This window comes from Cervus elaphus, chromosome 3 (assembly GCF_910594005.1).
Source record: "Cervus elaphus chromosome 3, mCerEla1.1, whole genome shotgun sequence".
In the NCBI taxonomy this organism is placed as follows: domain Eukaryota; kingdom Metazoa; phylum Chordata; class Mammalia; order Artiodactyla; family Cervidae; genus Cervus; species Cervus elaphus.
The window spans coordinates 12,411,595-12,432,970 of NC_057817.1; the positions used below are offsets into that span (position 1 = coordinate 12,411,595).

A 21,376-nucleotide genomic window follows, 5' to 3' on the forward strand; every position below is an offset into this window, starting at 1 on the left:
TACCAGGTTAAAAGGTTTATATAGCTTAACCAATATCATACAGCTATTAAAAAGTGGTGTTACAAAATATATTTGTATGATTCCAAACCTGTTTTATTTACTTATTTATTTTCAAACCTGTGTGTTTAACACCAATAGTAGGGGAACAGCTTCACCTTGGCATCCTGGTGAGTGTGCACATATCCACCTGGTCCATGTGGGCAAGGCTAACCTTTGGCTGGCAGGTCTTGGTGGAACATCCTTTGGGCCTCCCAGGAACATGACAACATAAGCAAGCCATGAAGAGCGTCCACACAACTGGTTCTCATTCTCCTCCCTGGCACCAGTGAGGCTTGGAATTTTCCCTTGCCCCCCCAGATCCATCTACAGGATACAGAATTGCTAAAGCTCAGGATGGAATGGGCTACCCCTCAACGGAAGAGCCCACTGCTCTTACTCTCTGTTATCTGGCTTAACCAAAAGTGTGTCCTGTGGGCCTGGGGTCCAGGTCCAGGACTGGACTTATGCAAGCAATGTGACTACGGTGAAAAACGTAAGGAGACACTCAGTTTGAAGGTCATACAGGTGCTGATCCAGCCCTTACAGGATCCTGAGAGTGATACCCCTTAAATGTTATATGCCATTTTTAAATAGCATAGCCCATTCTTAGACATCTGCAAAACAAACTGACACTTGTAGAATCCTAAGAGTGAATGGCTCTTTAAACTCTGTGCCCTAAGTACCTATTTGCCTCACCCTAGTCCTGGCCTTTCTGGGGATCCGGAAAGCTGACACAGAGGTGACTCCATTTATGCCGTGTATGTAATATAGTCTGTCAGTCCCTTTGGACCTACTGTCTCCTCAGTCAACTCTACAGAAATGTGGGAAGCTAACCTGGCACCTGCCATGTGCTTCTTGGGGAAGGCCTGCTGCTTACCATCAGCATTACACAGCCTCTTTTATGTGGATGGTTACCACCTATACAGAACCCAGTAAACCAGGATTAATGAACTGCATGAATTATGTAGTCAACTTTCTTAAAAAGAAAACCCAGCTGATGAAAGTTTCACTTCCTTCTCCAAGGTGTCAAACACCTGAGTGAGGTTATTAGTCAGTCTTTGACAGAAGCTACGGAGAGTCAGTCTCTTTTACACGGGAAAACTCTGCTCCTGAGATGGAAGGTTGGTCATTCAAGGCTGATCCATGAATCAGAAATCTCGGGAAGGCTGAACTGCTAGTGGGATGGCGCAGTCAGTTAGTGTCATAGCTCTGAGCACAGGAGATTTGAGGGCAGCCCTTTGAGGGAAGGTTTAAAATAAACCCCACTTGGTGCCGCACTGATGCTCCTGGTTGCCTATCTGCACCCCCTTCCCATGATCGAAAAACTGATATATTTTTTTCCCTTTGACACGTAATTCGAATGATTGAGCTGTAGGGATTCATCATGTGGTTTTTCATGCAAATCATTAAGTTCAGATGTTGAAAATCCTGCTTCTTCTGTGTGGAGATGGGAAAAAGGAGTACTTTGGGAGTACAGGGCCATTGATGGATCCTTATTTTATCCCTGAAGAGTAGGATCAGCCAATTATGGTAAAGAAGAAGATGATAAGGTAATCTGGGTATAAAATATGCTAAAATGAAGAAAATAAAGCTCTAAACAGTCAACTGAATTTAACATTGCACATGTCATTAAATTCAGAACATCTTAGAACCTAATAGCTACATTTAAAGTTAATATCAAGTATTCAAGTATTATTCTTCCAGTTACTTTATATAATATGAAAATACTTAAAGCAATATAATATTGTTACCAGCTATGAGTATGTTAAAATTTGATTTATGCATATTTTTAACTTGTAATAATTTTAGAAATTCTTTAGAGGAAAGTGACCATATTTCAATATAGAGTACATTTTTGTGCACAAAACAATCTATGAAAAATGTTTTAGTACAGTAAAATCAATATAAAATAGTAAAACATCAACCATATTTATTGAATGATTACATACTCAATATAATGACTATATAAAATTTGTTTCAAGGTCTTAAAAAATATGATGAGGTATCTTATGTTTGTAGAGAAGTTTACACAATTCATATATTCAAAATATCAAAATTCAGCATTTCTCTCATCTCTTTCATGGAAAAACCCCCCAAATGTCCCTCATGTTCCATTTTCTCTCAACGCAGGCTTCTATCCCCACTACATCATTGCTACCCCTCTTACCAAGGTTACTAATGACATCTAATTGGCTGAATCAATGGGCAGTGTTCCATCATCATTTTTCTTTATCTCTAAGCCACATTTGACACAGTTAACCACTCCATCCTTCTTGAAATACTTTTTTTTTTCCTCAGTTTATTTAGTACCATGGCTTTTATCCTCAGAGATTTACACTGCCTACTCCAATTTCCACTTGGGGTATTACAGTCATCTAACACTTAACACTGCAAAATCAAACTTGGTTTTCACCTCAACTCCTCCCTCAAAGTAGGTTTCTGTCCCAGTACTGTCCATCTTGACATCACCATTTATCAAATTTCTCAGGTCCAAATCCATCAGCAAATCCTGCCAATTCTATGTTTAAAATATGGCTAGGAGCAGACTATTTCTTATTATCTACATTGCTGTTGCTATTAAATCTCTAAGTCACGTCTGACTCTTTGCAACCCCATGGACTGTAGCCGCCAGGTTCCTCTCTTCATGGGATTCTCTCCAGGCAAGAATACTGCAGTGGCTTGCCATTTCCTTCTCCAAGGGATCTCTCCAAACAAGGTATTGAACCCGCATCTTCTGCACTGCAGGCAGATTCTAAAGAATCACTGAGCCTCCGAGGAAGCCCAGCCACCTATGTTGCTACCATCCTAATCCCTTGGATCATATCAACAATATCCTCCCTTGGGCTAAAGAATTATCTTCCTAACTGTCGTCCCTTCATGTGTCCTTGTCTCCTCTTTCCCCATATATTCTCCACGCTGCAGTCAGAACTATCCATTTAAAATGAAGGTTAGGTTAGATCACTCCCATGATCCAAACCCCTCCATGGTTTCCCATTAATCTTAGAATAAAATACAAACTCACTACTATGTCATGCAGGCCCTGTGATGATCTGGTTTTGGCTGTTCACTGATCTTGTCTTTTACCATCATCCCTCTCTCTCATGCGAGCCAGCCACACTGGCTCCACCGCTGTTTGAAAAACAACCCAAATACAATCGACTGTCTGAATCAGTGAAGGTGCCACCCAAAAGCAACAGGCAAACTCGAAAACAAGATGCTTAATCCGAGGGTATTTTACAGAGATATGGATGGTTGAATGGATCCAGTGCAATGGTGAAGCATGGAGACTGGCAGGAAGTTGTAAACATTCCAAGCCCAAAGGGGTTTGGTGAAAGAACAGAGTTGTCTGGAGTTCAGCAAGGGATGATCACCACTCACCAGCCTCTAGAGCAGTTTGCCATATGGTGGGAGCTCAAGAAGTACTTTGTAGATGAATGACTGAATGAATAAATCAGGTAATATAATTTATACTTTAAAAAGGCAAGTCTCAGAGGATGTAATTGAAGTATTTCTCATTGTTCTATAAATGTATCACTTTGAAAGCATAGCTCAAGGCAATAGTGTCTGCATACCAAGTATTTTTAGTATGCCTGAATGAACAAATTAATGAATGACTTGTGTAAGAGCACACGTCTGGTAAATGCTCCGAAGAAGCTTTGAAATCCTGGGTGTTGTAACTTCAAGCACAGTATGCATTTTTTTTCCCCATTATACATCACTAAAGAGATATCCTCCTTCAAAAAAGACACTCAACTCTATATTATCTTGAGGCAATACATTTCTCTATATCCATAGTTTCTAGTTCAAAGAAGGAAAATATACAAAATGATTTAATAGAAAATGAGAGTCAGACATGACTAAGCGACTCAACTGAACTGAAACATTAAATTCATCTTCTGGTGAAATACTGCCAATATTTCAATTAAAGACCTGATACCCTAATCATTGTACAATAAATAAATCAATGGTTGAAAACTTTATATAACATATGTGCTGAACATTAATAAACAGTTCAAATACATTAACGTAAAAATAAGAAATGCTCATTTTTAGGTAACATTTCAGAGTGTAGGTACATAGTACTGGGCATGAGTAAAAGTCAGAAAACAAAATTTCCTTAAAAAAATCATTCAGTGTTTTACATAAGGCTTAATGGAAACAATCTTTCATCACAGAACACCAGCTCCTTGAGGCAAGCATCCAAATAATGAGTCTGAGTTTATTAATGAGGCATCTTTCCTCTTTTACCAGACTTAAGCTGTTAGTGTTTCCTTGGCAACTTTACAGGGTAAATTTCCTGGGAGGCAGAGAAGATGCAAGAAACACACAACCAATTTCATAAATCGTCTTTCTTAAGGAGGCCAGAGAGAGTCCTATTTAGTAGTTCTTTAAAATTTTTAATAGAGGAAAATAGCTACATTTTTACTTTGAACATAGTCTGGCACAAATATGAATGTTCTCTGAGCCACAGAATTAATTTGTTAAAATGAGAATGACTGAGGCACTGGGGTGGACACAGACATCATGGTGTTGAATAAGTCAAAGGCACAGCTCTCAGAGTCCAGAGTCTAGTTGGCCATCAGAAGGATGACAACTTAGTCAACAACATATCACACACAAAATAAGCATAAGGCACCACATCTTGGCACACCACACAGAGACTTAGCAGAAAACGTATTTATTTAATATTTGTATAAGGAATGAATAAAATTGCAAGCAGAATTCTCCTGAAGTGAGGTGGATATTTTCTGATGGGACAAAAAACATCTTGGTTTGACCTACAGATATGAGCGTTAACACCATTGGATTTAGCAAAAAAGTAAAATTCCAAAGATTTTTGCTTTATATTTCTAAATTCAAAGTATCCTCCTCAAATAATTTAAACCAGGACAGGAACTCTACATATATTAAAAACCTAATTGTGTCAATGTTGCATGGAATAGGGTTTTCTGAAGAAAGTACAGAAGAGTTTTAAGGTTCTGCCTTTTCTACGGAGGGCCCTCTTGGAAGAACTTTCCATTATCATTTCTCTGTGTGTGTGTGTGTTACTTTTTTTCTTTCTTGTCTATTCCCCTGCATATGGCTGAGGTGATAAAGGGAAACTTTAGCTAAATCTTGACTCAGACTCAGCTCTTTTTTTGCCAACTTTTCCACACTGATGGGTCCTTGTTATCTCAAACTCAATAACAGCCAAATCAGATACCCTCTCCTCTCCTCCTCTAACTACACTGGCCAACTGCCTCCACCCAACTTCTTCCCTCAGTGTTTATCTCTATTGGCATTTCCAAAAAGCAGTCGATCAAGATTTCTGGAGGTCAATAGAGTATTCCCTCACTCTGGTATTCAAATAACAATGCCAGTCAATTTTTCCCTTCTGGGTATCCACTTAGTTCATTCTGCTACCTCCTTTCATTATCCACTCCATTCACTACCTTAGCTCAAAGCCTCATCTAATGTTCCCCCTATTCCTAGCTTTCTCCAAAACAGTGTCTTTCTTGAGTTTTTTCTACTCTAATCCTTATATTAATATGGCCTCTTCTCCAGAGAAGTGCTTCTTGCAAAGTGACCTGGAAACTAGGAGCATCAGTGTCACCTGGAAACTTTAGAAATGCATTTTCTTGGGCTTTACTCTCGTCCTGCTGAGTCAGAAACTCTGTGTTCAATGCTTGTCTAGCCCTCCAAGTGAGCTTTGATGCAGGGTAAAGTTTAAGAATCACTACTTCAGAATGATGTCTTTCAAATGCAAACATGTGTATGTTAACTCCTATACTCAGTCCTTAATAATAAGATCTTTTTCTTCTTAGAAAGAAACGTACCAAGTATCTTTATGCATGATTTTTCATTATATGGTTCTAGACTACTTTTCCTATTTCACTTTTTACCACCTCTTCAAAAGAAACCATATACCCCCATCATAATGAATCCTGTGCTTCATTTTGTGACCAGTGTTTTCTTACTTCTGTGCTTCTACACCACAGATCCTTCTCCCTAGAAAGCCATCCTTCCCTCCTCTGGATAAATCTTACCCCTTGAAACTCCACCCAGGCACCACTCTTCTCAGGAGACTTTCCTGAGCCCCGAGAGCTGGGTTAATGGTTCTGCGGCTACTTCCACAGCATCATGTACTTAACTCACTCACAGCTCTACCAAATCATTTTATAATCGTCATTCTCCTCATCTGTCTTTGCCATTTGAGGGATAAATTAGCTCAGTGAGGCACTTGCCATTTGTGTATCTTCAATAATTATTGTGAAGCATGACCACTAAATGTTAAAGGAATAAATCTATGTTGAATTTCACCTCCCACGAACTCCTATAAGGAGAGGGTGAGCTGAATGGCTGACAGTAGTATTTGGGACCACTCTGAAATGTGCATTATCCTATATTAGGCCATTTTCATTTTGGATATATATTGGTTTCGTTGGTGTATACCAGTCACTGAGAAGCTGGTTATCTTTGAGTTTACTGCAAAATTTAAACTTCTGGAGGACAAAACTGATGATCAGATATCTTTGTTCACACAACAGAGGACCATCCCAAGAGAACCTGGCTGAGCATCCAGCAGCCCTGTATTTCTACCTCATGCCTACAAAATGTAACAGACATGCAAGTAGAAATATCTTAGTGATCAAGAGAACAAGTTCAAGCCTAGTTTTACTACTTACTAGCTATGTTATCTTGGGCAAATTGCTTTATATGTCTCATATAAGTCAACTTATGTCTTACTACTTTATCCTAGAAGGACCTTGGGTTATTAATTATAATAGTTCATAGAAAGTTATATTGATAAGCTTTATAGTAAATTATCAATTAAAAGTAGCTATTATTATGCATGCACAGGTATAGATTAGATTATATATGTATAAAATAAAGATGGGCTATGGACACATTACATATTGATATGCATTAAAACATAACCATTACCAGGCATATAGATGAGATCCAGATCCAGATTAATTCTAGGTATGAATCCCCATTACATTTCTAGAATGTATTTTCCCTGAAAGGCAAGAGATCCTAAGTGTCATGTTCTACCTCCTCAACTATCCCTATAATTTTACGCATTTCTATGGCTTCGGTTCTTATAAACTTTTCACCGGTATCTTTTTTAAAATGCATAATTTTTATTCTCTCTACTAAAGTTCAAGCAATCTTTCTTCAGCAGAGCGCGAATGACTTTTTTAATAGAATTCATGAATGTACACACAATTTATTCCTCTTGCAGTGTCGTGTCGTATGACATCATCACATGTTAATACACCACAGTGGACAGCATTAAGTCTGTTTGAAATGCACTATAGCAAGTGAGAGGAAGAATCCAACATTTAAAAGAGGATATCAATGCTCTGATCCTAGCTACACAAAATTTGTGAAAATTTATCTTACTATCCTTCATTGGTTAAGACTCAATTTCTGTGATCTTAATTTATAATTAAACCTCCAATTATATGATGCTTCATCTTTTCCTATCTGATACAAATACAAGTAAATAACTAGAAAAAAAATACAATACCCTACCTATCCTTTATACAAATCATGTTTTATTTTTAACTCAGTAAATAACTGCTTAAAACTTTTACTGGGTTAAAAAAAACCTGAATATTATCCTGAGGTGACTTTTTTAGAGAAGAGTAAAATATAACTCTTTTTCAACTATTATCTGACTATAGTATCTCAAAGACATGTATCCTTTTGATTTTCATCAGATATTTCTAACAAATATCTAACAATATCTCTCTGAATTTTATGTATTAGGCCAATTAACACATAGAGTTTTTAAGGTAATGATGAAAAACTGGTGAGAATGCAGATGAAACATTTTCAAATTAATTAAGTTCATGCTTCCAGAAAAGTCTGACACAGGATTTCCAGCTAAATATTAAGTATTTATAGATAATACGTTAATTTTGGAAATAATAATCATGAAAGAGAGAGAGATGAAAAATAGATAAAGCAGTAATAAGTAGCATTGCCTAAAATAAGACTTGCAAAATTTTCAGAAAGAAGTCTAATTTGAATCTAAAGGGTATGCAGATGAGTTCTCCTCATAATGCTATTTCTAAGAGAAAAACTTAAGTTCTAAATCACAAGAGGTAAATTTTACGTTCATTTCCTGTTTCTTTTGCTTTTGAAATAAAGAATGATGACTAAAATGGTAATCAGAAATAGCAAGAGGATATATAATTTTTCTATCTTTCTTATGGGCAGCCCTATTTCAATTGATGCTAACAAGATTCCGATACTAATCAATGTTTACAATATCAATATCACATTTTAAAAATACTATTAAATAAAAGGAAAAGGAAATGAAACTGACTGAAATCAGAGCATGAATGCACTGATATTATGCTACTAAATCAGTTGGCATTATAGCATAGTATAAGAGTCTTCCAACCTGGAGATTCAGAGGCAATGACAAAATGTTCTAGTCAGTATACATTCTATAGATAGTCTTTTCTTCTATTCAACTGAACAAGTTCCAAAAAAAAAAAAAATCAAAAGCAAGTTTCAAAGTTTATAATAAATATGCTTTGATTTGTAAGACACAATAAATCACATAAAATTGGAATATTTTATCTCCCCTTTCTGTAATATTTCTGGAACTTACTTTTCCTTATTTATCATTCCTCCTAGATGTAAATGAGAGCAATTCAACTGAGCCACACAGCCAAGAACTCCAAAGTGCAAAGGATTCTAAGTCTCTTGAGATTAGCTCAGTGGCAAAGAAATTTGACTGTTTCTCTTAAGTAAAGCCAGCCAGGCAGAAAATGCAGACAGCTGACACTTTGCTCGCTACAGTGTGAATCAAATCTGGTGACTATAAGACCCACGCCCTGGTTTTCAATGGCTCTGTCTCTGGCAGTTCAGCCGCTGTGTGAAGCAAGAGGACAGCTCTTCTGTTTCCAGCATGCACTGGCTTCAGTTAACGTAGCGGCATGCAAAGTAGGGACTGCCTGCAGTTACTTTTTAATGGCAGATTAGTCTTTATCCCTTGCCTCCAGCATCCCCAAAACTGGAATGCGAATCCTGAATACATAGTGCAACAGCTATATATAACCAATATTAGAACTGGAATCTTTCTCAATTTTAGGCTGGCCCAAAGGCCCAGAACAGTGCTATGGTAACAGGCACCCCCACATCCTCAAGCAAGGAGCTCCACCAAGTCTTGCTAAATAACACTGCAAAGAAAAGTTCTGCCAGAATCGAAAAGCATCTTCTCTTAATGGGGGCATTATTAGCATATTGAAAGGAAAATATATATATATATATATATATAATTTTACATACCTTAAGCACATTTAAAATGGGTTCTATCCTCTTAACAAAATTTTAAGTGCACAATGCAGTACTATTAACTGCAGGCGCAATGTTGTACGGATCTCTAGAACTTACTCATTTCGTATAATGGACATTTTATACTTGTTGGTTGGCAACTCCTCATTTCCTCATCTCCATAGCCCCTGAAAACCACTAATCTCTCCTATGACTTGAACTATTTTAGGTATTTCATACACGTGGAATTGTGCAGAGTTTGTTCTTCTAGGACTGGCTTATTTTACTGAGCATATCCTCAAGGTCTATTCATGTTCTTGCATTTAGCAGGATTTCCTTCTCTTTTAAGCCTGTATAATATTCTATGTGCATGTCTATGTGTAAGTCTCTGTGTGTAAACATCACATTTTCTTTATCTATTCATCCATGGGGATCTTTTGCACATCTCAGCTGCTCTGAATAGTGTCACAGTGGAAAATATTTTTGAGATTACAATTTAAATACTTGTGGGTAAATATCCAGAAATAAGATTTCTGGATCATATGGCACCTCATCTTTAGTGTTTTGAGGAATCTCTCCTGTTTTTCATAGTGGCTACACTATTTCGCATTCCCACCAACAGTGTGCAAGGGCTCCAGTTTCTCTATGTCTTCACCAAAACGTGTTGTCTTTTTGTGTGTACAGTACGGTATCTTTGTTTTTCAGGATGCTTGACACCAAAGCCTGTCTTTGTTTCTCGCTCCCTAAGCTCTAAGCAGGCATGCGCACACACACACACACACGTGTGCACACACTCTCATTTCTAAGACTAGCTGTCGGCTACACAGGAAGAAGTGCATCCAAGAGGATACCTAGAAGGATAAAGCAAACTAGCCTGGAAGTGGATAAAAAGAATGCCCAGGGGTAAGATGTTTATTAATTTTCTATTGCTGCTTTAACAGGTTACTACAAATTTGGTGACTTAAAACCAAACAAGTTTATTTTCTTACAGTTTTCGAGACCAGAAACCTGAAAATCAAGGTGGGGGCAGGGTTGTGTTCCTTCTGGAGACTTCAGAGAAGAACCTACTTTCTTGTTTTTTCCAGCTTCTAGAGGACACTGACGTTCCCTGATTCATAGTCCCATTCTCCAGCTTCAAAGAACATCAGTTTGATTTCTGGTTGCACCTTCACGTCTCCTTTTTCCGACTCTAACTCTCTGGCCTCCCTCTGAGAAGGGCTCTTACGATAACAGTGAACCACCCAAGTAACTTAGAATAATCTTCCCATCTCAAGATCCTTAGACATAATCTATAAAGTCCCATTTACCATGTTAGGTAACATATTTTCAAGTTCCGGGAATTAAGATGTGGACATCTCGGGGGGCCATTATTCAACCTACCAAAGGGGATATTAAAAATGCAAGCCAGAGTAGGCCTGGCCTGAATCACAGGATGTATGAGGACACTACAGATTCAGAACAAACACTTTCTTGACCAGTCCAGGAGTCTGTTAGGTTGTTTTTGTACTCTAAAATAAAAATGCCAAATATAATTTTCAAAAATTGCATCCACTGAATTTATATATATATATATATATATATATATATATATATATGCCCTATATTTCTTTTCCATGGGGATGGTCTTGATCCCTGTCTCCTGTACAAGGTCCTATATTATCACTCTATGTGTTTTCTTTCCATATAAATTCTAACTCACCTAGCAGAGATTTATCTACCTCTCTATGTTCCATGGATTCTCAAAAATATATTGATTCAAAAAACCCCAAAGTCATGGAAGGAAGTTTGCAGTTAACAGTTGCCTGTATGGTTGCAGCAAAGCTTTCTTAAGGACTCTGCCAAAAAGTAATCTCCTTCAGACCCCAGCAACTTATATTCTCCTATTATAAACTATTTTTCTATTCTAGGGCATTGAAAGATGACACATTATTGGAATTAGTCACTGACACTAAGTGAATCATTTCCACAGATTCTATCCAATCTCAAACATCTCAAGTGCAAACTCAATGGGAAGAAGTTTATCCTTCTTCATTGTCCACGATGCATTTGCCAAATGTCTTTCATATGAAACATTACTTCAACAAGTACCTACTGATGGATAATAGCTCAAAGCAAATTTTCATCAGTCATGGGAAGGAGGTGCATCATTTCAGACCAGAGGTAACACTCAGGGAGAGAATTCCATAAAGGAGATAATTACCAAAAAGGGAAAGGGAGAAAGGATACATCTCACTTATTTTGCAATATTGTTTAATATATCTTTGAAAATTGGGGTAGAGAGACTCTAAAATGAATCTAAATGATCCCATCTCCTAAATTCCATAGCTTTGTGTACTAGTCTCCCCTTGAATATGATATGGATCTGTTGGAAACATAGTAAAAGTGATGAGATGTAAGATTCTAAGATTAGGCTGCAAAAATTGTGATCTCTCTCTGTGTCTCTGTCTTTCTCTCTCAACCCTTAGGGGAAGCTGCCCCTTACAAGTATCATTATGGGGACGTCCATGTAGCAAGAAACTAATGTCTCATGTCAACAAGCAGCCAGGACATAAAGCTTGTGAGCTCATGTAAGTGAACTCAGAAGCCACTGTTCCCCTATGTGAGACTGAGGTGGCTGCAGCCCTGGCTGATGCTTTGATTGCAGACTTATGAGAGACCTTGAGTCTGAGGACCCTGCTAAACCACCCCAAATCCCTACCCACAGAGGTCATAAGATAACAAATATTGTTGTTTTAAGTCAGCTGGTTTTGAGTTTTATAAAACTGTGTAATTGTTTATAGAGGGATGGATAGCAGCTAAATAGGAATGGATAACTAACACAGCAACTAAACTCAATATACATTTCACATTTCTAATACTTTCTGCCACATAAGGGCTCAATATAACATAAAGGCATTTCACAGAATTAAAATTTTTATACCAATGAGTCAATAAAAGAAATAACATTTCTCTTATTCTGGTTTTTATGCATTTATACAACTCTATCTAAAAACAGTATTTCTAGAAACATTCTAAAAGGAATGTTGGGGTATAAACACTAAGTGATCAGCCAATTGCTTACATTGTTATTAACAACTCTCAGTATGAATCATAAAAGTATGCAAAGCTCACAATACGTCTTCTTCCATACACATTTCTGTTGTCTTAGCCATTTCTGAATATTTAAGAATTCTTAAATTTCTAAGAAAAAATAATTTTTGCTATGATTACTACTAGGTTGAATTTTGATACTTCAAAGCCACATGTAACTATCAGCTTTGACATGGAATTCTATTAAAAAAAGGCAATTTCTTTTCAATTATGTATGAATGACTCAGTCAAACTGACACAAAAGAATATTTAAAAAGCACCGTGATTTTTAGATGCTGAATATACACCATCATGGCTGATGACTCATATGTTATTTTTAACCAGAGATATTTTATAACATAGATTAAAAATATTCCTCATTCAGTATCTGATCACATATTAAAAATATGAACACATGCATCCAATTTATTTCTATCTAGTGCTTGAGTAATAAATAAGGTAATTAGAAAGCATCCATTCAAGAAGGCACAAGGAAGTACATGACAATCTTAAAACTCCATGTATAGAACTCCCCCCTCCTCCATAGGAGCTTTTACAAATGGTCTAGTCTAGCCTCACTCTGCACATACACATGCTAGTCAAAAAAAATGTTTCCCTTAGAAAAATATATTCTGCTCCAATGACTACCTCTATACTTCAACTGATTTCTGCTTCTTTTAAATGGTTTTGCATTTTCTATTCCTCAACTCTAATTTCCTTAGGCAGTTCCCTGACCTCATTCCTAATTCCCAGTGTTGTAACGGAATTGTCTGAACAAGCAGGATCCCCCAAAATGACAAAATTTATCCAGAATTTTGCAATCAGAAATTCAACAAAGGTGATAATTTAATTTCAATATATTATGGTTTTGCCATGTAGTTCATGTTAGTGTTTTATTAATACATGGGTCTGTATAGCTTACTTAGAAACATGAGCTTTAGAGCCAGGGTACCTAGGTTCAAATCTTGACTTTGACACAGATTAGATATGTAATCTTGGCTAGCTACTTCACATTTCTGTGCTTTAGTGTCTCATATATGAAAGTCATCTAATAAGAGTGTCTCACATGATTGATGAGGGGAGTGAATGACTGCACATAGAAATTTCGGGGCAGCAGCATAGAGTCAGACACGGCTGAAGTGACTTCGCAGCAGCAGCAGCAGCAGCAGCAGCAGAAGCAGCCACAGTAGAAACAACAGCGGTCACCGATGTGCTTTCCTTTGAATAACATGTTGATGCTGTGCTGCGCTCAGTCGCCCGGTCGTGTGGGACTCTTTGCGAACACATGGACTGTAGCCTGCCAGGCTCCTCTGTCCATGGGGATTCTCCAGGCAGGAATACTGGAGGGGGTTTCCACGTCCTCCTCCATGCGATCTTCCCAACCCAGGGATGGAATCCAGGTCTCCCCATTGCAGGTGGATTCTTTACCATCTGAGCCCCCAGGGAAGCCCATGAACACTGGAGTGGGGAGCCTATCCCTTCTCCAGGAGATCTTCCCAATCCAGGAAGGATTCTTTACCAGCTGAGCTACCAGGGAAGCCCCCACATACTGGTAGGGGGAGAGAAAAAGCTGGTTTTTCCATTCTTCTACCTATAGGTTCCCCATTCTCATAATCCAGTCATAAAGAATGTGGCATCATAATTTCATCAGGATACATTGTGACTGAGTCAAGTTTAAGGAAAAAGACACAAAATGCATATTTTTACATTTAAACCTTTTATATTTGACTTACAAAACCATGAAGAAACCAGGCTTATCTAATGAAGCACAGACACAAACCAAGATGAGCAGATCTCACAATATTTTTGCAGACTTAATTGGAACTTATAATTAAATATGGTCTCTTAAAGTCTTCTTGATATGTAATGGCTTCAGCAAAACTTTTTATCTACATGTTACTTTATTTTCATTCCTTTGGAATTCATTATTGATCAAGAAATTTTTTAAGCCATATCATGAATTCTTCTCTCAGGAAAGGAATTAAAGATTTTTTGGACAGTTTTTTGAAAATGCGCAATAAAAAAGTTAACCTATTAAAATGGGATCCAATTAGTCCTGACCTATTTGATTCCCTGCTGTTTTTCTCCACTAGATGAAAAGACAGTCTTTCATCCTTAAACCTCATACACTTAAAAGGACATCGATGTTCTGACTTTTGACCTTCATTTTTTCACCTAAGAATCAAAGACAAAAAAAAAAAAAGAATCAAAGACTTTTTTTGCATGTGAAAGTATATGATTTTTAATCTCAAATCTGGGTTTATTATGAATATAGAATCATTTTTATTGAAATAAATCATAGACAGACATTACCTAATGGCAGAAGTGTCAGGCTTCCATATGAAATGTAGATTTTCCTCTGAATTTCTAAATTTTATTTAATGAACATGTTTCTAATTGTGTAATGAATTAAACATAAAAAGGAAGATATCTTTCCTCCTCCCTCTCAATTGGGAGGTCTTACTGGAAAGTACATATTCCAAATGAGATAATTTATCAGTAAACAATTTTTAAGACCTTGAGGCTATGTTGGTTCACTAAATGCTATAGTATATAATAAACTATTTAAAACCAACTTACAAACTATTATTATTTACTGAGTTACAATTTTATTCCCTTACAACAACTCTCAGCTCAGACTTAGAGAGATATATCCAATTAGTTTGGGGAAGAAAAGGAAAAGAAAAACAGAGAAATTAAATGTTATATTTGTAATTATGAAGAGTTTTATAGGCCACTTCAGCTGAAAAATCTATACATAATTATATCACACTATTGGATTTAGATTTACATTATTCAGAAGAGGGCACTTTACACTTTCTAGCAATAACATTGACCTAGAAACTGCAAGAGAACATGGGTTTTCTTTAGTAAAATTAACATCAATCAATAAAAACTTCTAAAGTGTTACAAATGCTCTCAAGTTGTCTCTCCCCTTCACTGTTCAGCATGTTTCCTCAAGACAAAGACTTTGTTTTGTTCACTGCTCAATTTCCAGAATCTGGATCAATGTGTACATATGACAGGCCCTCAATAAATATGACTCAGTGACTGGATGAATATACTATTTCAATTCAAGTCAGGCTAGAATGATCAATCAAGGAAATAACTGACATTAATTTTTTAAATAAATCTATATATGGTGTTTAAAAGTCTGCAATACAAACAACTATAACCAATGTGATAAGAATAGTTCTATTCAGATAAGTTTACTGAGGGAAATTTTAAAATAAGTTACATAAAATATACATAAATTTCATCATGGATATTACTATTCCAGAAGAGAAAGAAGATGACAAAAATACTGATGCCATGTCTTACTCAGAGACTTTCTGATTTAGTAGAGCAAGAGTTGAAAATATTTGTTTCTAAGAAAAGAGATTTGTTTATGTAGGACTGCTGTGGGTAAAGAGTCAGAAGAAGAAGCATGAAGATATAGGCCCCTGAGGATAAAACATATTTTTAATCTAATTTGAGACAAATCCCTTAATTTGCATAACTTTTGACCATTTCCTGTGCCTATGGAGGGGTGGTGTTCAGAGAGTGTGGCCTAGAGTTGTGATTAATTTAACCTACCTTATCCTTTTCATATATATGCACACACTTACACACAAAACAGATACACACAAACACCGTTATGGAAACAGATTCATTCCTTTTCTTCTTTAAAGCAGTCGTTTTGAGTAACCTGAATGCAAGTTATCTGTTGCATGTTCCATGATAATTACCATGTACAATAAAATACATTGGAACACAGGAGATTTTATAACAAATACTGTCAGAGGCTATGATATTTGCTAACTTTTAGACTGTTGAAAGAAAGTGAAGTCGCTCAGTCATGTCCAACTCTTTGCAACCCCATGGACTGAAGCCTACCAGGTTCCACCGTCCATGGGATTTTCCAGGCAAGAATACTGGAGTGGCCTTCTCCATTGCCTTCAAACTGTGGAAAGCAGAGTTATTTTTTTCTAACTCAGAAAAGCCTCTAGATCAGATATTCTACCATCAAAGGATGTGCAAAATCAAAACCTCAGAAATAAAACATTATAGGATTCAAGAAATTATAAAGTTACTAAAGGTGGTACATAGTATATAAACCTCTTTTAATGGCAAGATTTATCCTCAAAGATAAAACCAGATCAATTGACTACTGATTTGAATTTGATTTGTTTCAATAGCATTTTAAAAATGTGATAGGGTTGAGTAGACCCTACTCTGCTATATACTGCAAGCTTTTTTTTTTTTTGACATTGAATGGAAGTTTTTTTTTTTTTTTTTTTTCCAGTGGGTTTTGTCATACATTGATATAAATCAGCCATAGATTTACACTTATTCCCCATCCCGATCCCCCCTCCCACCTCCCTCTCCACCCGATTCCTCTGGGTCTTCCCAGTGCACCAGGCCCGAGCACTTGTCTCATGCATCCCACCTGGGCTGGTGATCTGTTTCACCATAGATAGTATACATGCTGTTCTTTTGAAACATCCCACCCTCACCTTCTCCCACAGAGTTCAAAAGTCTGTTCTGTATTTCTGTGTCTCTTTTTCTGTTTTATTGCAAGCTTTTTAAAGAATAGATGTAATAATATCGTGTTGGCCAAAAAGTTCGTTTGGGTTTTTCTGTATGATGTTATCGAAAAACACAAATGAATCTTTTGGTCAACTCAATACATAAAATTATTTTAAATTTTTTATGATGTTATAATTGGGTAAATATGACTTTTTGCAGAGATATTTTCTTCTTATTTTTTCAATGTTTATTGTGAATATTTGATGTAAAAAATTGTGTAGTGGTAAAATTACTTTATTCATATTAGTAATATAAGTTTTTGTTGAGAATATGTAAATTAAAAATTATGAAACACACTCTAAAACAAAAGTGAGTTTCTCCCTTGATTATTAAGAGTTTGGTATAACTCTTATAGATTATAACAGGTTAATTTAGTACAGTCATAATGAAAGGAAAGCAAATGATTGGATTCTGGATAGGTCTATAAATACAAAAGTTTGCTTTCAGTGGATTTTATCACCATGATGATTCTCCATCTTATAATATTGGTATAATATTAATTATTGTCTCTGAACATATGATTCATCCCCAGGTATCTCCCTATCTCTCTTTTCAGTTCATCCTCTAGATGTAGTATATATTTTTATCTCTCCATATCTTTACTAATCATTCAATCCCAAACCTGTTTCTACGTCCACAATTGTACAGAATCTTATCTTAGGGTTAGGGGTTAGGGTTAGGCACATTAGGGATCATCAAAGGCACAATGATCTCAATATGCTGCTAAATAAAATTCTTACTGGATGTCAGAATTACTATAACATGGGTGAATCTTTGCTCCTTAAAATTTTAATCCATGAAACTTTTCTTCCATAAAATATTGGACGCCTACTCTTAACCCCATGATTACTTCTTCACCTGAGTGCCCCTGAAACTGGTATCCCACAGAATTCTATCCTTGACCCATCTTTCTTGTGCTGTGATTCCCTGGGATGATCTCATTCATTCATAGAGTCATAACCACTAGCAGTGGTTAGAAACCATATACTGATGGTTTCTAAATTGTTACCTGTCCTGGTGTTTAATGTCATCAAGATATCTCAAATACACTGTATCCAAACTGAAGTCTTCATCCTTTCAACTGTCCTTCATACCTCAATTACTATCACCATTGGTTCAATTCAGTTCAGTCACTCAGTCCTGTCCGACTCTTTGCGACCTCATAATCGCAGCCAGGCCTCCCTGTCCATCACAAACTCCCAGAGTTTACTCAAACTCAGGTCCATCAGTCGGTGATGCCATCCATTACCTAGAGCAAACTTTGAAGAACCCCTGGATTTAATCAGCTCTATCGTGTTTAATGACCCAGTCCTGCTACTTTTATTTTGTAAGTCAGTATCAAATTTCAGTGCACAGAGAGTAACCTGGAAAGCTGATAAAAAGACATATCCCAGATCTCATCTAAAAGTTTTTGATCCAGAGGTTCTGGGGATGAAAATCTACATTTCTAGTACAGGAAGTTTGTTTTTTAAGATGGGCAAGATCTGAACACACTTACAGGCTGAAGACTGGCTGTGGATAAGGAGGAGTCGCCAAAGAAGAACAGAAGGAACTAATAATGTTGTTAGGCATGTAGGCACCCCTTTGTTGTGAAATCAGTCCTGTAATTTTTGGTAATACACACGTGCAAAGTAGTGCAGGCGTGGGGGATGTATAAAGGTACCTTGTCTTTTCTTAGCCGTATAAGCCAGTAAGATTCTTTTTTCTGCTTCTTTTTCAAGTTTTATTCTTCTATTTTATACTGCATTAGAAAAGACTATTCTTTATTTAAAACAAGAAGCCCAAAATGGAGTGGTTTATGCTAAGCACATCACCAAACAGCGCTGGCTCTCCCAGAAACAGCATCAGAAACACCTGTCAGGAATCAGTCGCCGGATCAGAGCTAGTTAAGTAATCTGCCTGACAGACCCCTGCCATCCCTTAAAAGAAAGTAACTCTGCTATAACCAACGCGCTTTGGGGCCTATTTTCCTTGTTCCTGCCTGCTCCTTTCTGCATTTTCAACTTGGAACCCCTTTCTATTTGTTACAGTGGATGCTGCCCGACTGAATCGACCTTTGCTCCTCTAAACTTTTAAATTTTTTTTAACACGCCTCAGTTTATCTTTTAAAGCTCTTAGTGTGAGAACCAAGCAGAGGCCCAGGGCCCCGGGAGCCACTGGCAAGCAGCCGCGGTACCTGCGGAGTGCTGAGCGCGCATCCTTCCAGCGAGGGGCTGGGTCCTGCCCTCTCGAGGTCTCCCGGGCTTCAGACTCCGCGCGGACATCTTCTCAAGTCGGACCGGGTCCAACATAGAAACAGGACCAGACGAGGGGCCGGACTGCGGTCCGACTCAGAAACGACCGGGTTTGGGGCCGGACCTCGGACAAGTTAGAGACGGACTGGTTCCGGGTCAGTGTGGGTCCGCCTGAGGCTGGACTGGGCCCGGCGTGAAGCCTCAGCTGAATCCTATTGTGTTTTGAGGCCGAAAAACCAGGTTAACCTTATCCAGGATAATCCTGAGTTACAGCGGCCACCGCGAGAACTTTTAACCTGGATAAACTTTTCCATTTACAAGGTGCTTTAGTGAAAAAAAATAAGGGGTGGGGGGGGGGGGGCGAACACTCAATAACAACAGTAGACTCAAGACTATTTTTCTGCCTCCTCATGAGCTCCTGGCGACCACGATAAGGCCAGCTGGGATGCCCCACTCGCTCCAGAGCCTGCGGAATCCTGGGGGAAACTGGCAGAAGACAGCCAAAGGTAAGAATGCTTATCACACTCAGCTCTCCTAGATCTCTATCAGCGGTGCCTGGTGGAGAGAGGAAAGTAAAACTTCAGGTGGTCCTTTCCTTCCCAAATTCATAGTGGCAGGCAGAAAGCCCTTTGAACTGACTTGTGCATTTGCTTTTGGAGATCGATTGGTTGTTGTTTCTTGCCCAGGAAAGCTATTGCCTTCTTGATTGTCTAGTTGGCTTCCTAACAGTCAGGTTGGCGCGCGGGATGCGGGAGGGAGGGTCCCCAAAGTATGGCTGGACAGAATTGTGGGTTGCACTCTCCAGCTAACATTCCTACTGACTGTTGGGAATTGTCTGAATCCTTTGTTGTTGTCTTGAGGAGTGGCACTGGATTTGGAAGGGTAGTATTTTTTTATTCTCTTTGGGGACACCTCTTGCATCCACAGGGTTGTTCCCTACTGCGAGCGATGTCCCTGAGTAAGGGCCAAAATGACAAAAGAAAAAAAAGAAAAGTAGAATGTTCTATCTTTGCCATCTAGCTATTTCTCGGCTTGCTTGTTTATAACATGATAATGGCTCTTTGAGGCTACCCTCTGCAGACCAAAACTGCCTTTGAAAAACAAAGATAAACCTATGTAAGTGTGAAAGTGATAACAAAGATCATTGTACTTGATGAGTAAATGAAAATGTTTTGAAACATTACACTGTTCATCAAAGGCAAAGTTTTACTAACTATGTCTATAGCTTTCAAATTTTAAAAAAGTTATAATTCCTGTTCTTAGGCTTTCCAAAGCTGTTTTCTTCTGCCAAATACAAAATTTGTCATAGCTTGTGAAAAAAAAAAATGATGAGCTTATTCTTATAAGGAATAAAGATTCTTATTCTTTATAGGAGTAAAACATGAAACCTGAAAATTTCTCTGTCCAAAGTTTTGTTTTGTTTTATTCACATTCCATAGCATATGGTTCTAGAACATGTGTTTCAAAACAGTTTTATATCACTATATAAAAGATTACTAGTTCCACTTCTGGCATTATGCATTATGTTTGAATTTACATTTCAAATGTATACAGTGTTGAGAATGATATAAAAAGTAAAGTGATGGCTAAAAATTACTACAGAAATATTTCAAAGGACAATTACCAGTAAAGGCAGCAGGGAAGAAGAAAACAAACAAACATAAAGTTCAAATAGTTGACTACTAAAATTGAGTAAAGGAGACATTTTGAATGGAAATGAGCTTCACCGAGAATGCTCAAAGTATAGACTTTCTATATTTTGCTTTCATTAAAAATCAACAAAATGTCACCTACAAATGGCTCCCAAATTGAGATAAAAAGGTTTAGAAAATAGAAATGGACTATGGAGAAATGGCTATACACAGTATAGAATTTTGAACAAGTACAGAATTTTGAACAAGGAAAAAGTATCCAAGATTTTGAGACTGACAACTTAAACTGTGGAGTAATATTGAATCCTCCTACACTTAGAGTAGGTTGTGGATTCCTCAGCCACTGTGAAACCCATTTCCCTCGTCTGTGAGATCAGCATGAGCCCTCTGCACAGCATCGTTGCGAAGATGAAAATGCCACAAGTAAAGTGGGTGGGACAGTGCCTGACACTTGGGCACCATTCAGCAGAGGAAACTCTTATTCAGAGCAGTTGCTATAGCTGCTGCTATTACTACTGCCTGTAAGTTTTTGACAGAGAC

General features: G+C 37.5%; 1 protein-coding gene across 8 annotated transcripts in view; it reads right to left on the bottom strand.

The window, feature by feature from the left end:
* PPFIA2 (PTPRF interacting protein alpha 2) overlaps positions 1-21,376 on the bottom strand; it is a 484,065-nt gene that overhangs the window by 394,253 nt on the left and 68,436 nt on the right. The window lies entirely within an intron of this gene.